The sequence below is a fragment of the Eschrichtius robustus genome, chromosome X (assembly GCF_028021215.1).
Source record: "Eschrichtius robustus isolate mEscRob2 chromosome X, mEscRob2.pri, whole genome shotgun sequence".
In the NCBI taxonomy this organism is placed as follows: domain Eukaryota; kingdom Metazoa; phylum Chordata; class Mammalia; order Artiodactyla; family Eschrichtiidae; genus Eschrichtius; species Eschrichtius robustus.
Genome location: NC_090845.1, coordinates 65,001,496 through 65,012,806, shown reverse-complemented (window position 1 = coordinate 65,012,806; position 11,311 = coordinate 65,001,496). Strand labels below are relative to the sequence as shown.

Here is an 11,311-nt window from a genome sequence, read left to right as displayed (position 1 = left end):
TTCTCTCTTTTATAAAGCTAGACTTATATATAGGTAGAGCTGTATAGTGCCTGTGTGATGTGATTTCCAAGGTACAAGAAGGCCTTATTTCTCAAGCTTGTGTCTCCCCTTCTTCGTAGCTGATGTCTGATATTCCATTATCTGGAGTTGAGTCTCTGATTCTTCAATATGTGATAAAGCAGGACTGTTTATTTTGTACCTGCACAGAAACTAATAACAGTGCCTTGCCCATAGGAGATGCTCAACAAATACCTGTTGAATCATACTTAAACTTCAGGACCCTCTAGGAGAGAAAACATGACATTCCACACCCAAGGCAAGAACAGCTAATACATCACAGTTTCTTTCTTTCGATCCATGGCAGATGGTATTAAACAATCCTAACACTTATTCCTGCTAAGCCTAGTCCCTAGAGACTGCTAGTTGCCCACCAAAATATAGTCTCCCTTGTTTAACACGTGGCTGCCCAGCTAGACTACATTTCCCAGCTTCCTTTGCAGTTATGCATAGCTAGATGATTATAATCGACAAAATGTGAATGGAAGTGATGGGTGTCATTTATGGGCCTGGCTTAGGGTATGATCACCTCTCCACTCTCTTATCCCTTCCCACCAGCTGCAACCTAGACAATGGCTATCCACCTTCAACCTTACAGATGACAGATCCTTCCTTATGAGATGGAAGAACAGTGACTTGGAAAGAAACCAAGTCCCTGAACAACTCTAAGACACAGAGCTGTCCTTCCGCTCTGAACTTTTTACATTGAGACTGTCATGTAAGGAAGAAATAATATTTCTTTAAACCACTGAATTGTTGATTTTCATTCTTACAGTAGCCTATTCTTTTTCCCATAACTAAAAACAACTGGATGCTGCCCCACAATCCTTTATACAGCATTTCAGATAGCTACTAATCAATTAATAAACTTTCAGTTATGACCTCATAAAAAAGTCTTTCTTTTGTTCCTCATCCTACTTTCTTTAAGATATGTAAGATTTTAGCTGTGCTGTTGAGGCCAACTACTAAGTTTTCTACTTTGTTTCCCAACAAAATCAGAGGAATTTTAGAACTCAGCTATGGAAACTTACAGGTTATAGATCTACCATCAAGCTGTCGTCCATGGTGTGCAAAGAGGAAGCAAATGAATCTAGGTTCATCAAGCCATAGACTTGGTACTGCTTGACATAATTAAGCCTTCCAGGTGTCTTCAGTAAATCCATAATTAAAGCAGTCAGATGGATCAACACCTTCAAATAAGCAATTAAAGCCAAAAGGGCAGAAGGAGATTGAGTAGTACATTTAAGAAATATTTATTTACTCCTTACTAAATGATAGTCTTAGGCATTGGTGAATAAAACCCCAACAGACATTGTCCTTGACCAAATAACTTAAAATCTATTAGAGGAGACAGACAATAACCAAGGAAACATGAACTTATAGTTATACATTGTGATAAGAACATTAAAAGGAAATAGGATGCAGTGACAAGGGAGAGGGACATATTTACTTTAGAAAGTGTGGTTAAGAGAAGGAATCTGTTGTGACAGGGTAAGAGAGTGTCATGGACATATATACACTACCAAATGTAAAATAGATAACTAGTGGGAAGCAGCCGCATAGCACAGGGAGATCAGCTCGGTGCTTTGTGACCACCTAGAGGGGTGGGATGGGGAGGGTGGGAGGGAGGGAGATGCAAGAGGGAAGAGAAATGGGAACATATTGTATATGTATAACTGATTCACTTTGTTATAAAGCAGAAGCTAACACACCATTGTAAGGCAATTATACTTCAATAAAGATGTTTAAAAAAAAAAAAAAGAGAAGGAATCTGTGCAAAGGTCATATTTAAAGACAAACCTAAGGATAAAGAAGTCAATCCAAAGAGAATGGATTGTACTTGCCATGTAATGTAAGTAAACTGTGGTCAGCAAACTACAGCTCATGGGCCAAATCTGACCTGCTATATATATATATTTTGTATGGCCTGAATCCTATGAGTGGTTTGTACATTTTTAGACAGTTAGAAGGAAAAAAACTAAAAATGAATAATATTTCATGACATGTCAAAATTATATGAAATTCAAGTATCAGTGTCCATATATAAAGTTTTTTTGAATATAGCCAAACTAATTAGTGTTGTCTATAGCTGCTTGATGTTACAACAGCATAGTTGAATACTTGTAACTGAAACCATATGGCCCAAGTTTAAAATAATTACTATCTGGCTTTCTACAAAGAATGTTTGCCAATCCCTGGGCTAGACTATAGAAAGTAAGGATAATGGCATGAAATAAGGTTGTAAAGGTAGGAAAGAACAAGATCATGCAAGATCTTATAGGAAAAAGAAATGAGAGAGAGAGAGAGAGAGAGAGAAAGAGAGAGGATGAATGAATTAGTTTAAAATGTTATTACTTTAAAAAATTTGCTATACAATGTGAAACCACTGAAAGATAGGAAGCAAAGGAGTGTCATGATCCAATCTACATTTTAGGAAGATTATTAGGACATTTGATTTTAAATCATAAGGTAGAAGATAGTGAAAGATCATCATTCCCATTATAACAACTATAGAAAAAACCTAAACAAATAAGATACAAACAGACTTCAGGAATTTCTAGATTCCACATAAGACATAGAAGGCTAGAAAAGGCATCACTCCCACAACAACAAGAAAAAGCCAGATAAACTATAAAATCATAACTTGAATCCATTAGAGAGCTGAGATTACAGGGCAACCAACTAGCCTGAATTGTGAGGAAAGATGTGTGCTTTCAAGACAGAACATGAGGGACTTCCCTGGTTAAGAATCTGCCTTCCAATGTAGGGAAAAGGGGGTTCAATCCCTGGTTGGGGAACTAAGATCCCACGTGTCATGGGGCAAGTAAGCACGCGTGCCACAACTACAGAGCCCACGTGCTCTGGAGCCTGCATGCCACAACTAAAGAGACGCCCATGTGCCACAACGAAAGATCCCACCTGCCGCAACAAAGACCCGATGCAACCAAAAATAAATAAATAAATAAATATTTTTTAAAAACATGAGCACTGGTTGACCTCTGGCAATGGGAAGAAGATGTGGCCTTCATATAAGCAGGTTATAAGAATTTGACTAAAAGTTTCAACAAATTTCTAAAGGTCAAGTGTGGGTTAGTATGAAAACATAGAGCCCCTGGGAACCACAGATAGAAGGCGAACTCATACCCTTGCAAGTTCTTCTCTGTAGACATCATTGAGAGCTTATGAGAAGAATTGGGGGATAGACAAGAGAGTGGAAATAATCACCCTTGGGTAAAGGATTGGAGGAGAGTAGCAGACATGTTTATGAGAAAGGTATGAAGCTCCACCAAAAACCTTTTCCAATAAGAAAGAAACGTCTTTATGACACTGGGGAAGGAGAGTAAACTATTGCTCTTAGGTCACTCACTGCAACTGCAGGAAGAAAGATCTTCTACTCCTGAAGAGGGCCAAGAAATGCTACTAGGACCAAAGCACTAGAGGTTTTTCCTACCACTGGAGATTACCATGAAGGTACCACCTTTGAAAAAAAGGGTTATAGTATCTGTTAATGTTAAAACTATGGCTGAACCAGGAAAGTGGAAAATCTCTCATTCCCTAACCTCAGCAGGATAGGAAACACTGAGCAGCAAGAAACTGCAACCTATACTGGTGGAGGGGCAAGTATACAGAAGAGATCTCACATAGGGAAAGGCATACTTAGGGAAAGCCTTAAAGCCTTAAAGCTTTAAAGGAGTAGGAGCACTGAGAAAAATCTTCAGGTAAACCAATTACCACCCTAGGTACAATGTGATGCTAGAGAAATTTGCAGCTGATGGTGAACTGACAGTGATTAAAACAGTAACAAAACTAACTCAACTCCCAATTTAAATTGAGTCAACATGTCGTACTAAAGGCCTAACAGAAGGGTCATTCCAGTTTCTAGATAATCTTTACTTCCATCTCTATTGTTCTATATACTATGTACAGCAATCAATTTAAATTACAACATACAGAAAAAAAAAGCAAGAAAAACAACTCAAGAGACAAATCTCTCAACAGAACCTGACTCAGAGATTGCCCAGAATCTAAAAAGTACTAAAATTAATATGTTAAAGGGTCTGGTGGAAAAGGAAGATAGCATGAACAAAATGAGAATTTTAGGATACAGTTGGAAATTATCAGAAAGCTTCTAATAATGCTGGAAACAAATATGGGAACAGAGATTAAGAAAGCTTTTTATGAACTCATCAATAGACTAGACAAAGGCAAAAAGAAAAAAAAAACATTCAGGGAACTTGAATATAGGTAAGCAGAAAATGACAAAAACTGAAACAGAAATGGAAAATGTAACAACAACAACAAAACCCACAGAAACACGCACCCTAAAGTTGTGGAACAAAGTAAAACCGTTTAACATAAGGTTAATTTTTTTTCCCTATAGAATGAAATACACTAACCCACAGAACCAAAAAACAAAAACAAAACAAAACAAAAAAAACAAAATACCTCCCAAAACCCCAAGCAGGATTTTAAAAAAATCTAGACATATTATATTCAAATTGCTGAAAGCCACAGGTTAAGAGAATATTTGAAGGCATTCAGGAAAAAAGTGACATCATATACAGAAGAACAAAAGAATTATAGCAGATTTATCAGATATAATCCAAGCCAGGAAGCAATGGAGTGGAATTTTTAAAGCATTGAAAGAATAAAAATGTCAGACCAGAATTTTCCACACAATGAAACTATCTTTCAAAAGTGATATAGAAATCTGAAAAATAGCTTGAGAAAATCCACTATCACAAAAACTGCACAAGAAATATTAAATGAATTTTTTTTTCAGGAAAAAGGGCTAGGATACCAGGCAGAAACTTGAATCTATATAGAGAAAATAAGATCTCCAGAAATGGATAGAGTGAAGGCAAATTTAAAAGGTATTTTTATTCATTTTATCACCCTTAAAGAAAATTGACGGCAATGAGTTCATTGTAGAGCAGTCCTCATGAACATTTTACTAGCCATCCCAGCCAGTGCAGTAAGGTGAGAAAAATAAAAAGAATATATAGTAAAGGAAAAAAAAAATAAAATGGGCTCATATGACATGAACCTCAATGTGGAAATTCCCATAGAAATTACATGAATCTATTAGCTCTAATAAGAAAATGGGTCAAGGTAATAAGATACAAGATTCACACATAAAATCGAGTTTATGTCTAAAAAATTGTAATGAACAAACTGAAATTGATTAGTACCCCAAAACGTGAGCTATTTTGATATAAGTCTAAGAAAATATGTGCAAGATCTGTATGTTGAAACCTGAAAAAGTACTGATTAAAGAAAGCAAAATAAATGGAGAGGGATATAGTCATCAGGAATTGGAAAAGTCAATATTGTGAATGATGTCACATTTCCTAAAATTCAATGGAATCATATATTATTCACTCTTGTGTAAAGCTTCTTTGATTCAGCATAAATTTTGTGAATTTTATTGAGGTATAGTTACATACATTCAACTGTATCCATTTAAACGTTTACAATTTGGGGAATATGGACATATGTGCACAAAAACTAATCCATAGTCGGAGAAAAACCAGACCAGTGGTTACTCAATCAGAGTAGTTGTGGAAATTTTAAGGGTCATGAGGGAACTTGCAGAGGTGAGAGTTATGTTCTCCATCTTGATAAGGGTTCATGTTGCATCAGTATATTCATTTGTCAAAAACTGATTGAAGAGTATCATTTTGTGTTTCCTTGTTTAAACAATTTACTGCAAAAAAGAACCAAAAAAAATTGCATTGTACTTAATAATATGAAATTAAAATAATATGAAATTAAATTAATATGAAATTAAAATTGTACTTAGTAATATGAAATATTGTAAATGGTATTTTACAATAATATCTGTAAAAATAAAATACTTAGAGACAAACTTACTAATAAATGTATAAAATATCCTAAGATTATACCATATTGTTGAAAGAAATTAAGAAAGTTTAAATCAATAAAAGGTACACTAGTTCTTGAATTGGAAGACTCACTATTGTTAGTTTTCCCTAAAGTAAGCTGTAGATTAAATGCAATTCCAATCAAAAGTCCAACAGGCTCTTTTTTATACGAATGATCAAGGTGATTTGAAAATTTATGTGGCCATGAAAAAGACCTAGAATATTCATAACAACCTTCAAATGTAGAGCACTTCACCTGACTTTAAAACAAATGTAGAGCACCTTACCTGACTTTAAAACTAACTCTAAAGCTAGTAGTTAAAATAATCAATCACTTTGATACACATGAGCAAATAAACATCAATTGAATTCAATGAAACAGAATGGTGAGTTCAAGAATAGATGCACTTATACAGTCAAACAATTTTGTCAATGGCACGAAAGTAATTCAATGGGAAAAAGAAAGTCTTTTCATCAAATGGTGCTGGGACAGTCTGTATCCAAATAGAAAAAGAATTACTTTGATCCCCACATTAAATCACATACACAAATTAATTTGAGATGGGTTATTACATAAACATAAAAGTTAAAAATATAAGGCTCTTGGTAGAAAATATAGGAGAATGTGTCCACAGTCTTAGAGGAACAAGGACTTCACAGGACTCAAAAAGCACTAATCATAAAAGAAAACAGTGTTGAATTGGACTTCAACAAAATTAAAATCTTATTCATTAAAACATACCATTGCTTTTGCACAGCAAAGGAAACCATCAACAAAACGAAAAAACCTACTGAATGGGAGAAAACATTTGCAAATGATATGATTGATAAGGGGTTAATATCCAACATATATGAACAGCGGATACAACTCAACATCAAAAAAAACAAAAACAGGGGCTTCCCTGGTGGCGCAGTGGTTGAGAATCTGCCTGCCAATGCAGGGGACACGGGTTCGAGCCCTGGTCTGGGAAGATCTCACATGCCGCAGAGCAGCTAAGCCCGTGAGCCACAACTACTGAGCCTGCGCATCTGAAGCTTATGCTCCCAACAAGAGAGGCCGTGATAGTGAGAGGCCCGTGCACCGTGATGAAGAGTGGCCCCTGCTCGCCGCAACCAGAGAAAGCCCTCACACAGAAATGAAGACCCAACACAGAAAAAAATAAATAAATAAATTAATTAATTAATTAAAACAAAAACAAAAACAAAAACAAAAAACAACTGAATTAAAAAATGGGCAGAACTGAGTAGACATTTTTCCAAAGAAGAAATGCAGATGGCCAACAGGCACATGAAAAGATGCTCAACATCGCTAATGATCAGGGAAATGCAAATCAAAACCACAGTGAGGGGCTTCCCTGGTGGCACAGTGGTTGAGAGTCTGCCTGCCAATGCAGGGGACACGGGTTCGAGCCCTGGTCTGGGAAGATCCCACATGCCGCAGAGCAACTAGGCCCATGAGCCACAATTACTGAGCCTGCGCATCTGGAGCCTGTGCTCCGCAACAAGAGAGGCCGCGATAGTGAGAGGCCCGCACATTGCGATGAGGAGTGGCCCCTGCTTGCCGCAACTAGAGAAAGACCTCGCACAGAAATGAAGACCCAACACAGCCAAAAATAAAAAAAAAATAATAATAATAAATAAATTTAAAAAAAAAACAAAAAAACCCCACAGTGAGATATCACCTTGCACCTGTCTGAATGGCTATCATCAAAAAGAACACAATAAAGAATGTTGGTGAGGATGTGGAGAAAAGGGAACCCTCAACAGTGGGAACCCTCCCACTGTTTATGGGAATGTAAATTTGCGCAGCCACTATGGAAACAGTATGGAGGTTTCTCAAAAAATCTAAAAATAGATTTACCATATGACCCAGCAATTCCACTCCTGGGTGTATATTTGAAAAAAACAGAAACACTGATTGGAAAAGATACATGCATCTCAATATTCATAGCAACGTTATTTACAATTGCCAAGATATGGAAGCAACCTAAATGTCCATCAACAGATGAATGGATAAAGAAGATGTGGTGTATACACACACACACACACACACACACACACACACACACAGTGGAATACTACTCGGTCATAAAAAAGAATGAAATTTTGCCATTTGCAGCAACATGGATGGACTTGGAGGGCATTATTCTAAATGAAATAAGTCGGACAGAGAAATACAAATACTGTATGATATCACTTATATGTAGAATCTAAAAAAAAATACAACAAACTTGTGAATATAACAAAAAAAGAAGCATACTCATAGATATAGAGAACAAACCAGTGGTTATCAGAGGGGAGGGGGGAGGGGCAATATAGGGATTGGGGAGTGGGAAGTACAAGCTATTGGGTTTAAGATAGGTTACAATGATGTATTGTATAACACAGGGAATACAGCCAATATTTTGCAATAACTGTAAATGGAAAGCAACCTTTAAAAATTGCATAAAAAATTTTAAAGACAAAAGCCACATTTAAAATGGCAGGGAAATTTGTGGAATCTTTACTTGTCCGTGCTCCATCCCTGCCTTGCACAGCGTAGCGCAGATGGGAGAAGCAATAGTCTTATCCCTTGTTACTTTTAGTGAAGTAGAGAAAGTTCGACTGAATTTGCTATGTTCTAAACTGTCTGCGCACTGTGTAAGGGAATGATATCTACAATGCTTAACTCAGAGTTCAAAGGACCGAAAATAGCTTGGATCTCAGGCTAAGGGTAGCCTTGGGAAGCTGAGAGCATGGCTAATGAAAATCCACCAGATGCCTGCATGCAAAAGATTATTTTGTGGGGATTTTTTCCCAGCTTTATTGAGATATAATTGACACATAACATTGTTTAAGTTTAAGGTGTACAACGTGCTGATTTGATACATTTATAAATGGAAAATGATTACCACCATAGTGTCAGCTACTATGCAAGAGATTTTTTTTAAAGGGCCATTTATTCCTTTCCCAAATGTTACAGTAAAACCAGGTGGAAGAGAATGGTTTTAGCAGTTAGAAAAAAAAAAGTACAAATCTGAGGTTTGGCCATTAAAAGTTATTTACAACAATGGGAGGGGAAAAAAGACAACAAGAAGTTGTTTCACATTACAGAACTCCCCCCAACCCGAAAGCTTAATACTTGATTACCAAGTAAAAAAAGAGATACAGTTGATTCACAAGCTGGAGGTATGAACTTGAGTAATACATTTATAAAAACCTAGACAGGGGCAGTGTCCTCTCCAGCTTAGGTGCCACTAGGCACAGCACAAGAGACTAAAAACTCAACAGGGGAAGGCTGGACACTCAGGGTTTGGGAGTGTAGGCACCCCCACATGTGGCTCAGGGATTTGGGGAGTAAACAAAGCCTACTTGGAAAAGAACTGGGGAAGAAAACCAGCAACTGCCTTATGCATGGGTGGGGACAGGGAAGGGGTAGGGCCAGGGGCAGGAGCATTTCACATCACTAACCTAACTTGGGAAACTGCAAGGGACCATCTTCAACTGGCCTTAAGAGGAAGACCAGATGGATGATGGGAGAATCCACATAGGGAGAGGAGGAGAGGGAACGTGGCTAGCGGGGCAACAGCCCCTTCCTTTCTGGGCGCAGGAAGGCAGCCAGGGCACCAGGTCCAGACAGTGACCTCACAAGGACAGCACAGTTTTTGCAGCTTAGAGATCACCCACCTGCCCCCACCCAGCTACTCATTCTGCTCGCTCGCTGGTCTAAGGCCACTCTCTGGCCCGGAGGGAGTGGATGGCTCTGCGCCTGGGGCCCTGCCTCTTCTGTGTCTCCTCCTCCCTTGGAGGAAGCACTAGCCTCTGCCCCTTTGGCCTGGGGCTCCTGGCTCTTAGGGGTGGAGGCAGCCTTCCCTCCCTGGGCAGTGCCTTCCTCACTGCAGGCACCGACCCCCCCTGCTCCTGCCCTTCCTCTGTGGGTGACGAGGCAGACGGATCACCCCCAGCCCCCTCCTTCCGATTTCTCTGGAAGGACAGGCCACTCAATTTGGAAGGCTTCTTGAAAGAGAATTTCTTCTTCTTCTTGGGGGTCTCCTTGGCGGGGGGTTGGGGGGGCGGGGGGAAGCTCCCCCTTGACCTCAGAGCCCTGGCTAGGGGGTTCCAGCTCGATGGCATCGCCAGTGGCCCTGGCTTCCTCCTCTGTTCCGTTCACAGGGTGGGGGCGACCCCCCTCTACCTTTGGGGGATAAGTCTCCATTGCTTTTCACGTGGCCATTCTCCCATCCATTGACCTTAGCGGGGGAAGTGCTTGCTGCTTCCTCGGCGGTCACGTCACCCCAGGGAGCCTTGGAGCTCTGGTTGCCCATGGTGGGGGTTCTGTTGAGGGGCACCAGGAGCCACCCCCTGCTCACGCCATAAGGGATAGTTTGGTCAGGCGGGCCAGGCCGGCAGAGGGGAGGGGCTCGCACCTGAGGGGGAAGGGTGTGTGTGTGGGAAAATGCACTGCACCCCGGCTCCACACCTCACCGACTAGCTGTGCCCGCCACTGCTCTGCTCCTCACCAGAATGCCCACGCAAGAGATTATTGATTGAGGAATACAGAACAGCTAAGGCACAGTAGAAACAGGGGTAAGCTTCTTAGGGAAAGGAAGGCATTTAAAAGCAACTACGTATACACTTCCCAATTTCAAAGTTTACTACAAAACTACACTAATCAAAAGAGTGTGGTAAGTTTTGAAATTGGGAAGTGTATACATAGTTGCTTTTAAATGCCCTCCTTTCCCTAAGAGGCTTGAATGGACTTGAGGACCCAGGGAGTGGGAAGGGTAAGCTGGGACTAAGTGAGAGAGTAGCATTGACATATATACACTACCAAATGTAAAACAGATAGCTAGTGGGAGGCAGCTACATCTCAAGGGGAGAACAGCTCAGTGCTTTGTGACCACCTAGAGGGGTGGGATAGGGAGGGTGGGAGGGAGACGCAAGAGGGAGGGGATATGGGGATATATGTACACATATAGCTGATTCACTTTGTTATACAGCAGAAACTAATACAACATTGTAAAGCAATTATACTCCAATAAAGTTGTTTAAAAAAAAAGAGTGTAGTAATGACATAAAGACAGATATACAAACCAATGGAATAGAATTGGGAGTCCAGAAATAAAGCATTGAATATATGACCAAATGATTTTCCAAAAAGGTGCCAAGTTCATTCAATGGAGGAAGGACATTTTCCCAACAAATGGTGTTGGGAAAGCTGGATATCCACATGCAAAAGGATAAAATTGGATCCTTACACCACATATGCAAATTAACTTAAGATGGATCAAAGACGTAAATGTAAGAGCTAAAATTATGAAATTTTCAGGAGAAAATATAGGGGGAGGGGACTTCCCTGGTGGCGCAGTGGTTAAGAATCCGCCTGCCAA

At 39.5% G+C, this 11,311-nt stretch overlaps 1 pseudogene; it reads right to left on the bottom strand.

Annotated features, from left to right (window-relative positions):
- Positions 1-9,622: 9,622 nt before the first annotated feature.
- Positions 9,623-10,246, bottom strand: LOC137757446 (MARCKS-related protein-like; annotated as a pseudogene).
- Positions 10,247-11,311: the final 1,065 nt, after the last annotated feature.